The sequence below is a fragment of the Schistocerca gregaria genome, unplaced genomic scaffold (assembly GCF_023897955.1).
Source record: "Schistocerca gregaria isolate iqSchGreg1 unplaced genomic scaffold, iqSchGreg1.2 ptg000180l, whole genome shotgun sequence".
Classification (NCBI taxonomy): domain Eukaryota; kingdom Metazoa; phylum Arthropoda; class Insecta; order Orthoptera; family Acrididae; genus Schistocerca; species Schistocerca gregaria.
In genome coordinates this window covers 10,839,097-10,859,805 of record NW_026061730.1, presented here as the reverse complement: position 1 = coordinate 10,859,805, position 20,709 = coordinate 10,839,097, and the positions used below count along the sequence as shown (strand labels likewise).

Genomic DNA, 20,709 nt, shown 5'->3' with positions numbered 1-20,709 from the left:
CCAACAAAAACGAGTACTGTGTGATCTGCTACCCAGCAGGTATCCACCGAGGCAGCACGGCTAGCTCAGTCGGTAGAGCCTGAGACTCTTAATCACAGGGTCGTGGGTTCGAGCCCTACGCTGGCCGAAACGGAATTTTTCTCCGCTGCAGATGTAAATTACCGATTTTCTGATTAACGTGATGTAATGGAAATAGCAACTTTAAAATTTGCCTACGTCTCAATCAGTCGCAAGAAAACTGTATTTGAAGGTGAAGGTGATTTTGTAGACATGTGTGAAAGTCATGTTCTGAAGTGCAGGTGGTTTTGTTTGGAGAGAACATCGGCTACGTGTCAGATGTTTAGCCAAGCAGTAATGGGTCGCCATAGCTGCAAATATTAGTCGAAAATATGAAGTGTTGTCAGCTGAAGTCTGATGATTCAGACGACCGTACGGACGAAGTACGCAAATGTTCCGCTAGGCTGCGCCTCTTTAGCTCAGTGGTAGAGCACTGGTCTAGTAAACCAGGAGTCGTGAGTTCCATCCTCACAGGAGGAAGACGAATTTTGGAAATCAGTTGCGCGTCATGGCCGTATAGCAAACAGTATCTGTGATGAGGAACAATTAGCGACAGGAGTATTATTAAGAATTGCTCTCAGATGTGATTAAGGCGAATGGCGCAGATAAAGCATTTGCCAAAGCTGTATGGCGTAAGGTGGGACGAGGCAGTCTGAATTACATTTTATAGATGTATTTCTCACAAATCTCTGAGCCTCTCACGGTCGTCGTCGTCGTCGTCGTCGCCGCTTCTGCAGAAGTAGCAAATGGCCATCGTAGCAAATGCGGTGAGGGACACCCTGCCATCGATTCCGAATGCGCAAAGTGTGTGGTCTTGTTTTCCTGTCTATGTTTGGTCGGTTTCGTAAGAGGTTGAGTGTAACGAATGGGTGGGAAAGAGTAAGGGGTAGCGGCTGTGTGGAACGAAAACACAATTCCTCAGGGGGTGTGAGCGTTTCGAGATGAGTCGTATATAAGTTATACTGGATCGTCAGTGACCGTGTGGCCTAATGGATAAGGCGTCGGACTTCGGATCCGAAGATTGCAGGTTAAAATCCTTTCACGCTCGTGTTTTTCCAGTTCTGAAAAAGAAACATACCGTTTTAATGTAGCAATTGTGCAGTACGAAACCGTCTGAATGTTGCTGTTGACCATTTTGTGCTTGGAGATGGTCTTGAGCTTGAAACACACACAATAAGACCGGTGTTAACTAGCGAAATGGTCGGCAGAGTGCCCACACCACGAGGTTTGACTGGCACTTGCACATCTAAAACAACGTCGGAAAGTAACTCGTTCGGCTATTGAGTCACGTCAAGTATGTGTGTTAATTTTGACGCCGCTAGCTCTGCAGATTGTCATGCAATTCCTTTACCTCTCAGAAATGATTATAAAATAAAAGTGAAGTACGTGACGAGTGTGACGTTAGGAAAACATTAGGCAGCATGGAGAAATTCTGTATGGAACCAACAAACCCAAACGAGTACTGTGTGATCTGCTACCCAGCAGGTATCCACCGAGGCAGCACTGCTAGCTCAGTCGGTAGAGCATGAGACTCTTAATCACAGGGTCGTGGGTTCGAGTCCTACGCTGGGCGGAACGGAATTTTTCTCCGCTGCAGATGTAAATTACCGATTTTCTGATTAACGGGATGTAATGGAAATAGCAACTTTAAAATTTGCCTACGTCTCAATCAGTCGCAAGAAAACTGTATTTGAAGGTGAAGGTGATTTTGTAGACATGTGTGAAAGTTATGTTCTGAAGTGCAGGTGGTTTTGTTTGGAGAGAACATCGGCTACGTGTCAGATGTGTAGCCAAGCAGTAATGGGTCGACATAGCTGCAAATATCAGTCGAAAATATGAAGTGTTGTCAGCTGAAGTCTGATGATTCAGACGACCGTACGGCCGAAGTACGCCAAAGTTCCGCTACGCCGCGCCTCTTTAGCTCAGTGGTAGAGCACTGGTCTAGTAAACCAGGAGTCGTGAGTTCCATCCTCACAGGAGGAAGACGAATTTTGGAAATCAGTTGCGCGTCATGGCCGTATAGCAAACAGTATCTGTGATGACGAACAATTAGCGACAGGCTTTTTATTAAGAAGTGCTCTCAGATGTGACTAAGGCGAATGGCGCAGATAAAGCATTTGTAAAAGCTGTATGGCATAAGGTGGGACGAGGCAGTCTGAATTACATTTTATAGATGTATTTCTCACAAGTCTCTGAGCCTCTCACGGTCGTCGTCGTCGTCGTCGTCGTCGCCGCTTCTGCAGAAGTAGCAAATGGCCATCGTAGCAAATGCGGCGAGGGACACCCTGCCATCGATTACGAATGCGCAAAGTGTGTGGTCTTGTTTTCCTGTCTGTGTTTGGTCGGTTTCGTAAGAGGTTGAATGTAACGAATGGGTGGGAAAGAGTAAGGGGCAGCGGCTGTGTGGAACGAAAACACAATCCCTCAGGGGGTGTGAGCGTTTCGAGATGAGTCGTACATAAGTTATACTAGATCGTCAGTGACCGTGTGGCCTAATGGATATGGCGTCGGACTTCGGATCCGAAGATTGCAGGTTCGAATCCTGTCACGGTCGTGCTTTTCCAGTTCTGAAAAAGAAACATACCGTTTTAATGTAGCAATTGTGCAGTACGAAACCGTCTGAATGTTGCTGTTGACCATTTTGTGTATGGAGATGGTCTTGAGCTTGAAACACACACAATAAGACCGGTGTTAACTAGCGAAATGGTCGGCAGAGTGCCCACACCACGAGGTTTGACTGGCACTTGCACATCTAAAACAACGTCGGAAAGTAACTCGTTCGGCTTTTGAGTCACATCAAGTATGTGTGTTAATTTTGACGCCGCTAGCTCTGCAGATTGTCATGCAACTCCTTTACCTCTCAGAAATGATTATGAAATAAAAGTGAAGTACGTGACGAGTGTGACGTTAGGAAAACATTAGGCAGCATGGAGAAATTCTGTATGGGACCAATAAACCCAAAGGAGTACTGTGTGATCTGCTACCCAGCAGGTATCCACCGAGGCAGCACTGCTAGCTCAGTCGGTAGAGCATGAGACTCTAAATCACAGGGTCGTGGGTTCGAGCCCTACGCTGGGCGGAACGGAATTTTTCTCCGCTGCAGATGTAAATTACCGATTTTCTGATTAACGTGATGTAATGGAAATAGCAACTTTAAAATTTGCCTACGTCTCAATCAGTCGCAAGAAAACTGTATTTGAAGGTGAAGGTGATTTTGTAGACATGTGTGAAAGTCATGTTCTGAAGTGCAGGTGGTTTTGTTTGGAGAGAACATCGGCTACGTGTCAGATGTGTAGCCAAGCAGTAATGGGTCGACATAGCTGCAAATATTAGTCGAAAATATGAAGTGTTGTCAGCTGAAGTCTGATGATTCAGACGACCGTACGGACGAAGTACGCCAAAGTTCCGCTACGCCGCGCCTCTTTAGCTCAGTGGTAGAGCACTGGTCTAGTAAACCAGGAGTCGTGAGTTCCATCCTCACAGGAGGAAGACGAATTTTGGAAATCAGTTGCGCGTCATGGCCGTATAGCAAACAGTATCTGTGATGACGAACAATTAGCGACAGGCGTTTTATTAAGAATTGCTCTCAGATGTGACTAAGGCGAATGGCGCAGATAAAGCATTTGCAAAAGCTGTATGGCATAAGGTGGGACGAGGCAGTCTGAATTACATTTTATAGATGTATTTCTCACAAATATCTGAGCCTCCCACGGTCGTCGTCGTCGTCGTCGTCGTCGCCGCTTCTGCAGAAGTAGCAAATTGCCATCGTAGCAAATGCGGCGAGGGACACCCTGCCATCGATTCCGAATGCGCAAAGTGTGTGGTCTTGTTTTCCTGTCTATGTTTGGTCGGTCTCGTAAGAGGTTGAATGTAACGAATGGGTGGGAAAGAGTAAGGGGCAGCGGCTGTGTGGAACGAAAGCACAATTCCTCAGGGGGTGTGAGCGTTTCGAGATGAGTCGTATATAAGTTATACTTGGTCGTCAGTGACCGTGTGGCCTAATGGATAGACAGTTCCGCTTGAGACGCGACAGCGATCGGACGTGCTGTGTATTCGATCCGCCGTTACCTTCTGTGTGTGACGTTTCTTTGTCTTCTGTTTTTCTTTGTTTCATTGCCTTAGTGTTTGTTTTGTGTCTTCCGTTGTATTGCGGCTTTTGCGCATTAATTAAGTGTTATGGCTTCCCGGTTGTTTCCGCGGAAGTGTACTCTCAGTTTTCAGTTTAACAAGGCTACCAGGAATGTCCAACCGACATCGTTGGAAATTCACGAATGGATTGTGGACACTATTGTCATTACATCGGACCAGGTACATACGGCGTATTTTGATACAGAATTATACTGCTTTTTTGTGAAATTGTTGAACCCGGTTTTGCTGGATAAGATATTACTTAAACATGGTGAGCAAGTGTCGTTCCGTCATAGGGATGGTTCTGTTAGCAGTGTTACTGTCTCAAATGCTGAAATTACGTATACCACAGTTCGGGTTTACAATTTACCCCCTGAAGTTGACAACAGGTATCTTAAGGAAGCTTTGCTTGGTTATGGTACTGTTCGGTCAATTCGAAATGAACGTTGGTCTGCACAACATAAGCTGCAATGTTATAATGGTGTCAGATCAGTTGAAATGCATATTAAGTCTAATATACCGTCCCATCTGGTTGTATGTGGTTATCGTGTACATCTTACTTATGAGGGGCAGTTTGGTACATGTTTCCTATGTAATGAACATGGTCATGTTCGAGCTAATTGCCCTAAGCGGGTATTTGTGCTTAAAAATGGCCTAGCACAGCGCCGCAAATTAACGGTTGCCGATCTTGTGCCAGCAACTTCCTCCACTGTTTCCTATCTGCCTCCTGCAGTAGCTTCTTCACAACAGGTGTCACCCTCCCCTGATGCAGGTTTTCCTCCGCTACCCACTCGCCCAGACGTATCGGCTGCTCCTATACCGATTCCGTCTGTTTCCAACAACAAACGCCGTCGTGCTAGTGATACCGGTAGCACTGATGACGAAGCTGCTGTTTCGCAGCCGGTTTGCGAATCTCATGAGAGAATTCCAGAATCTCCCATGCCTGTTTCGGAATCTGTTCCCGCTGTCTCTCCTGCTTTCCCTGATGACGTCAAACTTGCTGCCATGCCGTCGGCGCAAGAGCCACAACATTCGGTCGAGGTATTGTTGACATCCCCACCGCCACAGGCATCACAACATGTTGACGACACTTCGGTGGAGACGGCTGTTTGTCGGAACACCGCTCCTAGAACTGCGCGCTCCGCATCAGCAGACTCCAAACCTATCTTACCACCTCCTACACTTCCAATACCTACACATTCTGAAACCGGTGCCGATGTTCCTGATGCAGTTTTCCCCTTGATGGCTCCTCCTTCTGACTCCTCTCGCCCTGCTAATCCTTCGGACGCTTTGGTTGACGTGCCTGATCTCGAACCCCCCACTCCGCCTGCTCTTGAATCTGGTGTGCATCAGATACGTCGTCGGGTGAAAGTGCCCCCCAATCTCCACGCGGTGCGGAAGAAACATAAGCATGCGAAGGACGACTCTGATTCCGTTGATTCTGGACAATCACCCTCTGCCATGTCTGATGTTGATGATATGGATGTAGTTGCTTCTAGTGTGGTGTAGTTTGGGTTCATTTCCCATTTTTTGGTAGATGTTGCAGGCGTACACGTTCATTACCTTAAATATAAATGGCATTCAATCTGCTCTGAAGTTAGCGTCTCTGCAGCAGTTTATTTATGACTCTGCAGCTGATATTGTTTTCCTGCAGGAAGTCTCAGTTGCACACCTGTTTGTTCCTGGTTTTCGCACTATTATAAATTTTGCACCTGAGTTTTCTGCAGGTACTGCTTTCCTAATTCGTGACGGTATCCCCGTTACCGAAATTGAGCTTTTAGACTCGGGACGGGGCATTGGTTGTCGGTTATTTGACACGACCTTGGTTAACATTTACGCCCCCTCTGGTTCTAGCAAGCGGCAGGAAAGGTCTCGTTTTTATAAAGAGGATCTGATTTACCTTTTACGAAAAAATCCTGCGACCTTGATATTGGGGGGCGATTTTAATTGTGTGTTACAAGCTAAAGACCAATCCCCTCATTTTAATTATTGTTTCGAGCTACATTCTCTTGTACGTCAATTACGACTACGCGATGCGTGGGAGGTTAAACACCCCACCTTAGTTAAATTTACATTTTTTACTGCCACCTCAAGTAGTCGACTTGACCGATTGTATATTTCTGATCCCCTTAGTGTTTCTGTTTTAGATGTTATTCCAGCCAGTTTTACGGTTCATTGTGCCCTTGCTGTTATAATTAATTTGGAGCGTCAACCTCTTAAACTTTATAGGCCGCTGTGGAAATTAAATGTCTCCTTGCTCGATGACCCTGACATCGAACCTCTAATACAGACGGCGTGGGACTTTTGTGCCGCTAGGCGGCGCCTGTTTCGCTCTGTGGTAGAGCATTGGTCTAGTAAACCAGGGGTCGTGAGTTCCATCCTCACAGGAGGAAGACGAATCTTGGAAATCAGTTGCGGGTCGTGGCCGTATAGAAAGCAGTATCTGTGATGAGGAACAATTAGCGACAGGCGTATTATTGCGAATTACTCTCAGATGTGATTAAGGCGAATGGCGCAGATAAAGCATTTGCCAAAGCGGTATAGCATAAGGTGGGACGAGGCAGTCTAAATTACATTTTATAGATGTATTTCTCACAAATCTCTCAGCCTCTCGCGGTCGTCGTCGTCGTCGTCGTCGTCGTCGTCGCTTCTGCAGAAGTAGCAAAAGGCCATCGTAGCAAATGCGGCGAGGGACACCCTGCCATCGATTCCGAATGCGCAAAGTGTGTGGTCTTGTTTTCCTGTCTATGTTTGGTCGGTCTCGTAAGAGGTTGAATGTAACGAATGGGTGGGAAAGAGTAAGGGGCAGCGGCTGTGTGGAACGAAAGCACAATTCCTCAGGGGGTGTGAGCGTTTCGAGATGAGTCGTATATAAGTTATACTTGGTCGTCAGTGACCGTGTGGCCTAATGGATAAGGCGTCGGACTTCGGATCCGAAGATTGCAGGTTCGAATCCTGTCACGGTCGTGTTTTTTTCCAGTTCTGAAAAAGAAACATACCGTTTTAATGTAGCAATTGAGCAGTACGAAACCGTCTGAATGTTGCTGTTGACCATTTTGTACTTGGAGATGGTCTTGAACCTGAAACACACACAACAAGACCGGTGTTAACTAGCGAAATGGTCGGCAGAGTGCCCTCACCGCGAGTTTTGACTGGCACTTGCACATCTAAAACAACGTCGGAAAGTAACTCGTTCGGCTTTTGAGTCACATCAAGTATGTGTGTTAATTTTGACGCCGCTAGCTCTGCAGATTGTCATGCAATTCCTTTACCTCTCAGAAATGATTATGAAATAAAAGTGAAGTACGTGACGAGTGTGACGTTAGGAAAACATTAGGAAGCATGGAGAGATTCTGTATGGGACCACCCAACCCAAACGATTACTGTGTGATCTGCTGCCCAGCAGGTATCCAACGAGGCAGCACGGCTAGCTCAGTCGGTAGAGCATGAGACTCTTATTCACAGGGTCGTGGGTTCGAGCCCTACGCTGGGCGGAACGGAATTTTTTTCCGCTGCAGATGTAAATTACCGATTTTCTGATTAACGTGGCGTAATGGAAATAGCAACTTTAAAATTTGCCTACGTCTCCATCAGTCGCTAGAAAACTGTATTTGAAGTGAAGGTGATTTTGTAGACATGTGTGAAAGTCATGTTCCGAAGTGCAAGTGGTTTTGGTTGGAGAGAACACGGCTACGTGTCAGATGTGTAGCCAAGCAGTAATGGGTCGCCATTGCTGCAAATATTAGTCGAAAATATGAAGTGTTGTCAGCTGAAGTCTGATGATTCAGACGACCGTACGGACGAAGTACGCAAAAGTGCCGCTAGGCGGCGCCTGTTTAGCTCAGTGGTAGAGCATTGGTCTAGTAAACCAGGGGTCGTGAGTTCCATACTCACGGGAGGAAGACGAATTTTGGAAATCAGTTGCGCATCGTGGCCGTATAGCAAACAGTATCTGTGATGAGGAACAATTAGCAACAGCAGTATTATTAAGAATTACTCTCAGATGTGATTAAGGCGGATGGCGCAGATAAAGCATTTGCCAAAGCGGTATAGCATAAGGTGGGACGAGGCAGCCTAAATTACATTTTATAGATGTATTTCTCACAAATCTCAGAGCCTGTCGTCGTCGTCGTCGTCGCCGCCGCTTCTGCAGAAGTAGCAAATGGCCATCGTAGCATGTGCGGCGAGGGACACCCTGCCATCGATTCCGAATGCGCAAAGTGTGTGGTCTTCTTTTCCTGTCTATGTTTGGTCGGTCTCGTAAGAGGTTGAATGTAACAAATGATTGGGAAAGAGTAAGGGGCAGCGGCTGTGTGGAACGAAAGCACAGTTCCTCAGGGGGTGTGAGCGTTTCGAGATGAGTCGCATATAATTTACACTTGGTCGTCAGCGACCGTGTGGCCATTCTGGCTTTAGCCGTCGCCGCGGTCGGACGTGCTTGTTGTTTACTCCGCGTACGTTAGCGTTATTGCCGGTGTTTGGTGTTTACGTGAAGTTAGCTGTACATTTTCGCTGTTATTTTTTGAGTGGTGTCTCTGATAAGTGTTTTTATAGTGCTTTCGTCCGTTCCACGTCTCGTGCTTCGCCGCAATTTCGGTTGTTGCCGGAATTTCGTCGGAACCGACGACCATGTCTGACACCGTCAGGAAGAATACTTTAGTCTTCTCGTTCGAGAAAGAAACACGGCCGGTCCAACCCACTGCGCTGGAAATCCACGATTGGCTGACTGAGGTAATCGGTATAAATTCTGACTCTGTTCATACCACGCAATTAGATGCTGAAACATACTGTGTTTTTGTTAAATTTCTGAACTCAGTGACAGTCGATAAGTTGCTTGCAAAATGGGGTAATTCCGTCGAATTTGTTCATCGAGACGGTTCAAAAAGTTATGTCTCTGTACGAAAAGCTGATATCATGTACACCAATGTCAGGATTTTGAATGTTCCAATTGAAATTGATAATCAGTTGATCAAGGACGCTCTATCTAAATATGGCGAAGTTAAATCTATCTATAACGAAAGATGGTCGAAGCTATACAAGATACAGTGTTTTAATGGCATTAGATCCGTTGAAATGGAGGTGAAAGCCAACATTCCGTCCCATATATCCGTTGCAGGCCATAAAGCACATGTTGTGTATTCTGGTCAGGAGCGCACGTGCAATATTTGCAATGAGACAGGTCATTTCCGACAAGATTGTCCGCGCCGTGTTTTTGTTCTTCGGAACAATCTAACACAGCGTCAAAAACTGACCCTCAGCGATGTCTTACCAAATAGCACTTCCCTTCTTTCGGTTAACGACAGTGGTGCATGTACTTCTGCAGTGCCCGCCATAACTACTACGGAGTTCCCTCCCCTGAGCGTCATTACATCACACCCTTCTGTTCCCGATTGCGATCTCCAGAATAAGAAGCGACCGTTGGAAATGACCGATGACGGCTCGGACGGCGAGTCCGCCCGTAATTCGCCTTCCACCCGCAAGCAGAAGCAGTGTAATGCGGAAGTGCTCGAGGAAACAAACAGTACATGTATTGACGTGACGACAGCCGCTAAGGCAACCCGGCCGCTGTCGGCGGCTGAACAGGTACAAACGGTCCACGGAGGGGACGCAGTAACGATTGTCGCGGAGACGGAAGAGGCGCACTCCGAAGCACAAGAGGTGACGGAGCGGAACCCAACTCAAGAATTTACAGACCCACAAACCGCCGACTCAGTCAGTGCTCTGGAGCTAGTGACGGAAGAACAAGGAAATGGCACTCGTAAAAAGGACGCTGTTGAGGCAGCTTCGGTCACAACGGTGGTAAAGATAGACAATCCGAATGACGGCGCGTTGAACCAAGATGTCCGAAGACGCCGACTCAAACTGCAACCTAATCTCAAAGCTTCCCGTAACCAAAGCAAACAACAACCAGCACAAGAGGAAGCGACGGCCAAGAACGTCTTGTATGAAATCATCACGGAAAGACCTAAGGAGGTACCTTCAAGTGACATTAGTGATGCAAAGCCCCTCGGTAAAACTAAAACCCGAGATGTTCGGAATCCTGCACCAAAATGAGGCTGTAAGATGAAAAAAAAAAAAAAAAAGAATTTTGTTGAACCAGTTTCATTTCTAATTGTACTACTGTCTTAGTCATATTTCAGAGGAACCAGATGAAGTGTTTACCGAGCTTCAAATACTGACTATTCTTTTAGATGTTTGTTTAAGCAGAGTCGTTTCTCCCTTCTAGGAGCTGCACGTCTCTTTTTTTTTTATTAATATTTTGTTATCTTTTTAATCACTTATTTACTTTTTATGCAAACTAAATGTCCCAGGCATATACAATTACGACTATCAATATTAACAGGATTACATCCGTGACTAAAGTTACAGCGCTCAAGGATTATTTATATGAGTCAGGGACGGACATTGCTTTCCTACAGGAAGTAGTGCTGACTAATCTTACAGTGCCTGGATATTTGGCGATTTTAAATGTCTCACTTGACACCAACGTCGGTACAGCAATTTTAGTCAGGGAGGGGATTCCTGTCTCGGATATCGAGAGGTTGGACTCCGGCAGAGCGATAGGTATAAAAGTCTTTGGTTCTACCCTTATCAATCTGTATGCCCCTTCTGGCACATCCAATAGAATGGAAAGAGCACAGTTCTATAAAGAAGAAATCATTTATTTATTACGGAAAAACCCAAAAGATCTTATAATAGGCGGTGATTTTAATTGTGTGATAAATAAGAAAGACCAGGTTCCGAATTTTAATACCTGCAATGAACTGAAGCGTTTCGTCACTGTTTTACAGCTTAAAGATGCTTGGGAAATAATGTATCCCACATTTGTGGCATTTACATTCCTAGGTCCTCACTCACGTAGCAGGATCGACAGACTCTACATATCGCAAAGTCTAGTTAGCTCCTTCATTAAAGCAGAGACGATTCCAGTTTACTTTTCTGATCATAGCTCCGTGCTAGCTTCCATCAACCTTACTGCGCAACCCACTCGCCGTTTTAGAAGTTCATGGCACCTTAATACGTCACTGATGCAGGACGACGGATTAGAAGAAAGTTTGACAGAAGCGTGGGCATTGTGCCTCCGCTCTGCAGATAGACACGTCTCAGTACTAGACTGGTGGTGCAACAGGGCAAAGCCTAAACTGAGAAAAGTTCTCATCCAGTATAGTGTACAACGATCGAAAGACTTGAAAAATTCCATAGAATTTTATTATACCATGCTGCGAAATTTATATGAGCAGGCAAACACTTCCAACGTCCGTCTGGCAGATATCAAGCAAACTAAGGCCAAATTGCTCAGTCTTAAAAGACAGCAGATGGAGGGTCTGAAATTAAAATCCAAGGCTAAGACAGTCGTGGAGGATGAACATGCTTCCTTGTACCATCTACTGAAGCACGAAAGAAACAGGAGACGCACCTTCATTGATGGACTTCAGTCTGAAACTGGCGAGACACTCACGACTCAGAGAGACATCGTCAATGCAGTGCACAAATATTACGAAGACCTATACACTGCCAACCCGGTATGTGAAGAGTCCTTCGATGAGTTCCTTAGTTACATAGCTCCACAGGTCTCGGACGAGGAAAACGAAGACCTTCTCGTTGAGTGTACTAACGAAGATATCCACAGAATCATCTGCAAATCTCCTCTGAGGAAATCGCCGGGACCGGATGGTTTGCCTGTTGAATTTTATAAACGATACTGGCCACTGATTGGTGACATGTTTACCCGAATGACGAACGAGGTGCTTCAGGGAAAGCATTTACCTGCTGTTTTTAAAGAGAGCACAATAGTACTAATCCCAAAAAATGCTGCAAAAAGAAACCTCAACAACTTTCGTCCTATCTCCCTGTTAAACTCCGATTATAAAATCATCGGCAGAATTTTAAACAACAGACTCTCACAGTTGGCCAAAAAGATAGTAAGTCCATACCAGTCCTGTGTGCCTACCAAGAGCATTTTCAAAAGCATAGCTGAATATAGAGATATAATTGCAATCACTGCTGTGACCACCATAAAATGTGCTATCATGTTTATTGACTTCCAGAAAGCATTTGATCGTGTGGATCATAGATTCCTTAGTGCCACACTGAACAAAATAGGTTTTAATGAGCGAGTCGTAAGTGTGATCAGAAATGTTGCAACAGGCATCAGCGCTTGTATATCAGTTAACTGCCAGAGGACAAAGCAGATTCAGATCAGGCGCGGCGTTCCTCAAGGAAGCCCCCTTTCCATGTTCCTATTTGTGCTTTCATTAGAACCTTTCCTCCGCAGTGTTCATGCCACTCTAACTGGCATCACATTATCTGGTCACCGAACAGTCATAAACGCCTATGCCGATGATGTCGGAGTCGTCCTGCGAAATCCCGACGACATTTTGAAATTGGAAACGCTAATTAAAAAGTACTGTAGAGTCTCCGGAGCAGGTGTCAACGCAAACAAAAGCAAACTCCTAAACCTGCGGGGTTTTCAACATACCACCTTAGCCTGGGCCACAATGGTCACCCAATGCAAAGCACTAGGAATAACACTGACACCTTGTCCGTTAAAAATGGCAGCTATCAATTGGAGAAATACGTCGGGACAACTTCTTGGAACAACAAGGGAAAACCTCCACCGTAACATGAACCAAGTTCAGAGGGTGATTTTCATTAACCACTGCATTCTCTCCAGGAGTTACTTTATAGCACAGATCTTCCCACTACCGAAAATGATTGGAAAAAAGATAATGTCTACCATTGCCAGCTATCTTTGGAGAGGGGATATATTCAGAGTCGACGCAAAAACTGCGACCTTAGATCCCAGGAATGGAGGTTTGGGGTTAGTTGACATCAGAAATAAGGCGTCTGCGCTTTTTATAAAAAGGACCGCTGCTATCCTTAGCGACCACGCTGATAGCATTACAACTAAATTATTTGAAGTTGTCAGGCCTGCCAGTTTACAGGCGCCGGTGAATGTGCAAAAAATAAATAACCGGCTCCAGTACGTTCGTGTATATTTTGTGGAATTCAGCTATCTCGGCGGTGTCATCATCAACTCACGACGGATCACGGCCCGCGATATTCTGTGCCATCGAAAGAAAATGGAGGGGAGAAACAAATTGGAAAGTAAATACCCACACACTGATTGGGACGCCATATGGAAAAATATTAATATGCGTGGTCTACCATCGGACGTCAAGTCAGCGTGGTATAAAACAGTGAATGAGACCGTAAGCACCAATGAAAGGTTACATGCAATCGGCGTTAGCGACACGAACCTATGTCTCAAATGTAAATTGATCGACACGTTAGTGCACAGATTCACGTGCGGTGGCAATCTACAACTCTGTAATTGGATTAGGGAACAACTGGCTTTTCTTACGAGATCTTCGGTGGAAAATTTTCCCCCTGTTACATTCCTCAGGCCTCAGACTTGCTATTTTCCAGCAGCAAAAAACAACTCGGTCCATTGGTTAATGGGACACTATGTGAATTACGTAATTAATCACCTGGGAAATGACAATTCCACTGATTTTTACATGTACTTGAAGTGTGCTTTTTATAACGCCCTGAAATATAAAGACCACAAGAAAAACTACGGCAATATGCTTAAAATTGTATTCGAGCGACTGGGCATTGGTTGACAAGCCAACGAGATAAACAAAAATCGTTTATTTAAGCGAAACGACGCTTAAACAAAAACAATTGGGGAGAAGTACAATTTTACAGTTTCATATTACAATCACTTATCCTCTGCTGGAAAAGAAGGCTATTTTGTTTATTGCACAGAAGAAGCCGAAGCCGAAAGCCAGTATCGCAGGGTTAAAGATAAATTGTTTTCTTATACATTCATTTTATGACTGAGAAGGAAGTCTCATTTGTTTCCATGGAAGGGAACATACTTTTTTATTATTATTATTAATCTCAAGAAGGAAAGGAGGCTATGGAATTAGTGCCTTAACATAAAATTCCTTCTTCACATTCCATGAAGATTTTTCTTTTACGATAAAAATAAAAAAAAAAAAAAAAATGGATAAGGCGTCGGACTTCGGATCTGAAGATTACAGGATCGAATGCTGTCACGCCCGGTTTTTTTTCCAGTTCTGAAAAATAAACATACCGTTTTAATGTAGCAATTGAGCAGTACGAAACAAAAAAAAAAAAAAAAAAAAAAAAAAAAAAAAAAAAAAAAAAAAAAAAAAATGGATAAGGCGTCGGACTTCGGATCCGAAGATTGCAGGTTCGAATCCTGTCACAGTCGTGTTTTTCCAGTTCTGAAAAAGAAACATACCGTTTTAATGTAGCAATTGTGCAGTACGAAACCGTCTGAATGTTGCTGTTGACCATTTTGTGCTTGGAGATGGTCTTGAGCTTGAAACACACACAATAAGACCGGTGTTAACTAGCGAAATGGCTGGCAGAGTGCCCACACCACGAGGTTTGACTGGCACTTGCACATCTAAAACAACGTCGGAAAGTAACTCGGTTCGGCTTTTGAGTCACGTCAAGTATGTGTGTTAAATTTGACGCCGCTAGCTCTACAGATTGTCATGCAATTCCTTTACCTCTCAGAAATGATTATGAAATAAAAGTGAAGTACGTGACGAGTGTGACGTTAGGAAAACATTAGGCAGCATGGAGAAATTCTGTATGGGACCAACAAACCCAATCGAGTACTGTGTGATCTGCTACCCAGCAGGTATCAAAGAGAAAGCACTGCCAGCTCAGTCGGTAGAGCATGAGACTCTTAATCACAAGGTCGTGTGTTCGAGCCCTACGCTGGGCGGAACGGAATTTTTCTCCGCTGCAGATGTAAATTACCGATTTTCTGATTAACGTGATGTAATGGAAATAGCAACTTTAAAATTTGCCTACGTCTCAATCAGTCGCAAGAAAACTGTATCTGAAGGTGAAGGTGATTTTGTAGACATGTGTGAAAGTCATGTTCTGAAGTGCAGGTGGTTTTGTTTGGAGAGAACATCGGCTACGTGTCAGATGTTTAGCCAAGCAGTAATGGGTCGCCATAGCTGCAAATATTAGTCGAAAATATGAAGTGTTGTCAGCTGAAGTCTGATGATTCAGACGACCGTACGGACGAAGTACGCAAAAGTTCCGCTAGGCCGCGCCTCTTTAGCTCAGTGGTAGAGCACTGGTCTAGTAAACCAGGAGTCGTGAGTTCCATCCTCACAGGAGGAAGGCAAATTTTGGAAATCAGTTGCGCATCATGGCCGTATAGCAAACAGTATCTGTGATGACGAACAATTAGCGACAGGCGTTTTATTAAGAATTACTCTCAGATGTGATTAAGGCGAATGGCGCAGATAAAGCATTTGCCAAAGCTGTATGGCATAAGGTGGGACGAGGCAGTCTGAATTACATTTTATAGATGTGTTTCTCACAAATCTCTGAGCCTCTCACGGTGGTCGACGTCGTCGTCGTTGTCGCCGCGCCGCCGCTTCTGCAGAAGTAGCAAATGGCCATCGTAGCAAATGCGGCGAGGAACACCCTGCCATCGATTCCGAATGCGCAAAATGTGTGGTCTTGTTTTCCTGTCTATGTTTGGTCGGTCTCGTAAGAGGTTGAGTGTAACGAATGGGTGGGAAAGAGTAAGGGGCAGCGGCTGTGTGGAACGAAAACACAATTCTTCAGGGGGTGTGAGCGTTTCGAGATGAGTCGTATATAAGTTATACTAGGTCGTCAGTGACCGTGTGGCATAATGGATAAGGCGTCGGACTTCGGATCCGAAGATTGCAGGTTTGAATCCTGTCACGGTCGTGTTTTTCCAGTTCTGAAAAAGAAACATACCGTTTTAAAGTAGCAATTGTGCAGTACGAAACCGTCTGAATGTTGCTGTTGACCATTTTGTGTATGGAGATGGTCTTGAGCTTGAAACACACACAACAAGGCAGGTGTTAACTAGCGAAATGGTCGGCAGAGTGCCCTCACCGCGAGGTTTGACTGGCACTTGCACATCTAAAACAACGTCGGAAAGTAACTCGTTCGGCTTTTGAGTCACATCAAGTATGTGTGTTAATTTTGACGCCGCTAGCTCTGCAGATTGTCATGCAATTACTTTACCTCTCAGAAATGATTATGAAATAAAAGTGAAGTACGTGACGAGTGTGACGTTAGGAAATCATTAGGCAGCATGGAGAGATTCTGTATGAGACCAACCAACAAAAACGAGTACTGTGTGGTCTGCTACCCAGCAGGTATCCACCGAGGCAGCACGGCTAGCTCAGTCGGTAGAGCCTGAGACTCTTAATCACAGGGTCGTGGGTTCGAGCCCTACGCTGGCCGAAACGGAATTTTTCTCCGCTGCAGATGTAAATTACCGATTTTCTGATTAACGTGATGTAATGGAAATAGCAACTTTAAAATTTGCCTACGTCTCAATCAGTCGCAAGAAAACTGTATTTGAAGGTGAAGGTGATTTTGTAGACATGTGTGAAAGTCATGTTCTGAAGTGCAGGTGGTTTTGTTTGGAGAGAACATCGGCTACGTGTCAGATGTTTAGCCAAGCAGTAATGGGTCGCCATAGCTGCAAATATTAGTCGAAAATATGAAGTGTTGTCAGCTGAAGTCTGATGATTCAGACGACCGTACGGACGAAGTACGCAAATGTTCCGCTAGGCTGCGCCTCTTTAGCTCAGTGGTAGAGCACTGGTCTAGTAAACCAGGAGTCGTGAGTTCCATCCTCACAGGAGGAAGACGAATTTTGGAAATCAGTTGCGCGTCATGGCCGTATAGCAAACAGTATCTGTGATGAGGAACAATTAGCGACAGGAGTATTATTAAGAATTGCTCTCAGATGTGATTAAGGCGAATGGCGCAGATAAAGCATTTGCCAAAGCTGTATGGCGTAAGGTGGGACGAGGCAGTCTGAATTACATTTTATAGATGTATTTCTCACAAATCTCTGAGCCTCTCACGGTCGTCGTCGTCGTCGTCGTCGCCGCTTCTGCAGAAGTAGCAAATGGCCATCGTAGCAAATGCGGTGAGGGACACCCTGCCATCGATTCCGAATGCGCAAAGTGTGTGGTCTTGTTTTCCTGTCTATGTTTGGTCGGTTTCGTAAGAGGTTGAGTGTAACGAATGGGTGGGAAAGAGTAAGGGGTAGCGGCTGTGTGGAACGAAAACACAATTCCTCAGGGGGTGTGAGCGTTTCGAGATGAGTCGTATATAAGTTATACTGGATCGTCAGTGACCGTGTGGCCTAATGGATAAGGCGTCGGACTTCGGATCCGAAGATTGCAGGTTAAAATCCTTTCACGCTCGTGTTTTTCCAGTTCTGAAAAAGAAACATACCGTTTTAATGTAGCAATTGTGCAGTACGAAACCGTCTGAATGTTGCTGTTGACCATTTTGTGCTTGGAGATGGTCTTGAGCTTGAAACACACACAATAAGACCGGTGTTAACTAGCGAAATGGTCGGCAGAGTGCCCACACCACGAGGTTTGACTGGCACTTGCACATCTAAAACAACGTCGGAAAGTAACTCGTTCGGCTATTGAGTCACGTCAAGTATGTGTGTTAATTTTGACGCCGCTAGCTCTGCAGATTGTCATGCAATTCCTTTACCTCTCAGAAATGATTATAAAATAAAAGTGAAGTACGTGACGAGTGTGACGTTAGGAAAACATTAGGCAGCATGGAGAAATTCTGTATGGAACCAACAAACCCAAACGAGTACTGTGTGATCTGCTACCCAGCAGGTATCCACCGAGGCAGCACTGCTAGCTCAGTCGGTAGAGCATGAGACTCTTAATCACAGGGTCGTGGGTTCGAGTCCTACGCTGGGCGGAACGGAATTTTTCTCCGCTGCAGATGTAAATTACCGATTTTCTGATTAACGTGATGTAATGGAAATAGCAACTTTAAAATTTGCCTACGTCTCAATCAGTCGCAAGAAAACTGTATTTGAAGGTGAAGGTGATTTTGTAGACATGTGTGAAAGTTATGTTCTGAAGTGCAGGTGGTTTTGTTTGGAGAGAACATCGGCTACGTGTCAGATGTGTAGCCAAGCAGTAATGGGTCGACATAGCTGCAAATATCAGTCGAAAATATGAAGTGTTGTCAGCTGAAGTCTGATGATTCAGACGACCGTACGGACGAAGTACGCCAAAGTTCCGCTACGCCGCGCCTCTTTAGCTCAGTGGTAGAGCACTGGTCTAGTAAACCAGGAGTCGTGAGTTCCATCCTCACAGGAGGAAGACGAATTTTGGAAATCAGTTGCGCGTCATGGCCGTATAGCAAACAGTATCTGTGATGACGAACAATTAGCGACAGGCTTTTTATTAAGAAGTGCTCTCAGATGTGACTAAGGCGAATGGCGCAGATAAAGCATTTGTAAAAGCTGTATGGCATAAGGTGGGACGAGGCAGTCTGAATTACATTTTATAGATGTATTTCTCACAAGTCTCTGAGCCTCTCACGGTCGTCGTCGTCGTCGTCGTCGTCGCCGCTTCTGCAGAAGTAGCAAATGGCCATCGTAGCAAATGCGGCGAGGGACACCCTGCCATCGATTACGAATGCGCAAAGTGTGTGGTCTTGTTTTCCTGTCTGTGTTTGGTCGGTTTCGTAAGAGGTTGAATGTAACGAATGGGTGGGAAAGAGTAAGGGGCAGCGGCTGTGTGGAACGAAAACACAATCCCTCAGGGGGTGTGAGCGTTTCGAGATGAGTCGTACATAAGTTATACTAGATCGTCAGTGACCGTGTGGCCTAATGGATATGGCGTCGGACTTCGGATCCGAAGATTGCAGGTTCGAATCCTGTCACGGTCGTGCTTTTCCAGTTCTGAAAAAGAAACATACCGTTTTAATGTAGCAATTGTGCAGTACGAAACCGTCTGAATGTTGCTGTTGACCATTTTGTGTATGGAGATGGTCTTGAGCTTGAAACACACACAATAAGACCGGTGTTAACTAGCGAAATGGTCGGCAGAGTGCCCACACCACGAGGTTTGACTGGCACTTGTACATCTAAAACAACGTCGGAAAGTAACTCGTTCGGCTTTTGAGTCACGTCAAGTATGTGTGTTAATTTTGACGCCGCTAGCTCTGCAGATTGTCATGCAACTCCTTTACCTCTCAGAAATGATTATGAAATAAAAGTGAAGTACGTGACGAGTGTGACGTTAGGAAAACATTAGGCAGCATGGAGAAATTCTGTATGGGACCAACAAACCCAAAGGAGTACTGTGTGATCTGCTACCCAGCAGGTATCCACCGAGGCAGCACTGCTAGCTCAGTCGGTAGAGCATGAGACTCTAAATCACAGGGTCGTGGGTTCGAGCCCTACGCTGGGCGGAACGGAATTTTTCTCCGCTGCAGATGTAAATTACCGATTTTCTGATTAACGTGATGTAATGGAAATAGCAACTTTAAAATTTGCCTACGTCTCAATCAGTCGCAAGAAAACTGTATTTGAAGGTGTAGGTGATTTTGTAGACATGTGTGAAAGTCATGTTCTGAAGTGCAGGTGGTTTTGTTTGGAGAGAACATCGGCTACGTGTCAGATGTGTAGCCAAGCAGTAATGGGTCGACATAGCTGCAAATATTAGTCGAAAATATGAAGTGTTGTCAGCTGAAGTCTGATGATTCAGACGACCGTACGGACGAAGTACGCCAAAGTTCCGCTACGCCGCGCCTCTTTAGCTCAGTGGTAGAGCACTGGTCTAGTAAACCAGGAGTCGTGAGTTCCATCCTCACAGGAGGAAGACGAATTTTGGAAATCAGTTGCGCGTCATGGCCGTATAGCAAACAGTATCTGTGATGAGGAACAATTAGCGACAGGCGTTTTATTAAGAATTGCTCTCAGATGTGACTAAGGCGAATGGCGCAGATAAAGCATTTGCAAAAGCTGTATGGCATAAGGTGGGACGAGGCAGTCTGAATTACATTTTATAGATGTATTTCTCACAAATATCTGAGCCTCCCACGGTCGTCGTCGTCGTCGTCGTCGTCGCCGCTTCTGCAGAAGTAGCAAATTGCCATCGTAGCAAATGCGGCGAGGGACACCCTGCCATCGATTCCGAATGCGCAAAGTGTGTGGTCTTGTTTTCCTGTCTATGTTTGGTCGGTCTCGTAAGAGGTTGAATGTAACGAATGGGTGGGAAAGAGTAAGGGGCAGCGGCTGTGTGGAACGAAAGCACAATTCCTCAGGGGGTGTGAGCGTTTCGAGATGAGTCGTATATAAGTTATACTTGGTCGTCAGTGACCGTGTGGCCTAATGGATAGACAGTTCCGCTTGAGACGCGACAGCGATCGGACGTGCTGTGTATTCGATCCGCCGTTACCTTCTGTGTGTGACGTTTCTTTGTCTTCTGTTTTTCTTTGTTTCATTGCCTTAGTGTTTGTTTTGTGTCTTCCGTTGTATTGCGGCTTTTGCGCATTAATTAAGTGTTATGGCTTCCCGGTTGTTTCCGCGGAAGTGTACTCTCAGTTTTCAGTTTAACAAGGCTACCAGGAATGTCCAACCGACATCGTTGGAAATTCACGAATGGATTGTGGACACTATTGTCATTACATCGGACCAGGTAC

General features: G+C 45.3%; 16 non-coding genes across 16 annotated transcripts; all 16 read left to right on the top strand.

The window, feature by feature from the left end:
* The first annotated feature begins 50 nt into the window (after positions 1-50).
* On the top strand, positions 51-127 carry Trnak-cuu (transfer RNA lysine (anticodon CUU)). Its single transcript has one exon. It is a non-coding gene; the product is annotated as a tRNA-Lys (tRNA).
* Positions 128-465: 338 nt separating this feature from the next.
* On the top strand, positions 466-537 carry Trnat-agu (transfer RNA threonine (anticodon AGU)). The gene has a single exon. It is a non-coding gene; the product is annotated as a tRNA-Thr (tRNA).
* A 1,020-nt stretch (positions 538-1,557) lies between these two features.
* Positions 1,558-1,630, top strand: Trnak-cuu (transfer RNA lysine (anticodon CUU)). Its single transcript has one exon. It is a non-coding gene; the product is annotated as a tRNA-Lys (tRNA).
* Positions 1,631-1,968: 338 nt separating this feature from the next.
* Positions 1,969-2,040, top strand: Trnat-agu (transfer RNA threonine (anticodon AGU)). Its single transcript has one exon. It is a non-coding gene; the product is annotated as a tRNA-Thr (tRNA).
* A 498-nt stretch (positions 2,041-2,538) lies between these two features.
* Positions 2,539-2,611, top strand: Trnar-ucg (transfer RNA arginine (anticodon UCG)). Its single transcript has one exon. It is a non-coding gene; the product is annotated as a tRNA-Arg (tRNA).
* Positions 2,612-3,474: 863 nt separating this feature from the next.
* Trnat-agu (transfer RNA threonine (anticodon AGU)) lies at positions 3,475-3,546 on the top strand. The gene has a single exon. It is a non-coding gene; the product is annotated as a tRNA-Thr (tRNA).
* Positions 3,547-7,079: 3,533 nt separating this feature from the next.
* On the top strand, positions 7,080-7,152 carry Trnar-ucg (transfer RNA arginine (anticodon UCG)). Its single transcript has one exon. It is a non-coding gene; the product is annotated as a tRNA-Arg (tRNA).
* Positions 7,153-7,606: 454 nt separating this feature from the next.
* On the top strand, positions 7,607-7,679 carry Trnak-cuu (transfer RNA lysine (anticodon CUU)). The gene has a single exon. It is a non-coding gene; the product is annotated as a tRNA-Lys (tRNA).
* A 7,612-nt stretch (positions 7,680-15,291) lies between these two features.
* Positions 15,292-15,363, top strand: Trnat-agu (transfer RNA threonine (anticodon AGU)). The gene has a single exon. It is a non-coding gene; the product is annotated as a tRNA-Thr (tRNA).
* Positions 15,364-15,869: 506 nt separating this feature from the next.
* Trnar-ucg (transfer RNA arginine (anticodon UCG)) lies at positions 15,870-15,942 on the top strand. Its single transcript has one exon. It is a non-coding gene; the product is annotated as a tRNA-Arg (tRNA).
* Positions 15,943-16,390: 448 nt separating this feature from the next.
* Trnak-cuu (transfer RNA lysine (anticodon CUU)) lies at positions 16,391-16,467 on the top strand. The gene has a single exon. It is a non-coding gene; the product is annotated as a tRNA-Lys (tRNA).
* Positions 16,468-16,805: 338 nt separating this feature from the next.
* Trnat-agu (transfer RNA threonine (anticodon AGU)) lies at positions 16,806-16,877 on the top strand. The gene has a single exon. It is a non-coding gene; the product is annotated as a tRNA-Thr (tRNA).
* A 1,020-nt stretch (positions 16,878-17,897) lies between these two features.
* On the top strand, positions 17,898-17,970 carry Trnak-cuu (transfer RNA lysine (anticodon CUU)). The gene has a single exon. It is a non-coding gene; the product is annotated as a tRNA-Lys (tRNA).
* A 338-nt stretch (positions 17,971-18,308) lies between these two features.
* Positions 18,309-18,380, top strand: Trnat-agu (transfer RNA threonine (anticodon AGU)). The gene has a single exon. It is a non-coding gene; the product is annotated as a tRNA-Thr (tRNA).
* Positions 18,381-18,878: 498 nt separating this feature from the next.
* Positions 18,879-18,951, top strand: Trnar-ucg (transfer RNA arginine (anticodon UCG)). Its single transcript has one exon. It is a non-coding gene; the product is annotated as a tRNA-Arg (tRNA).
* An 863-nt stretch (positions 18,952-19,814) lies between these two features.
* On the top strand, positions 19,815-19,886 carry Trnat-agu (transfer RNA threonine (anticodon AGU)). Its single transcript has one exon. It is a non-coding gene; the product is annotated as a tRNA-Thr (tRNA).
* Positions 19,887-20,709: the final 823 nt, after the last annotated feature.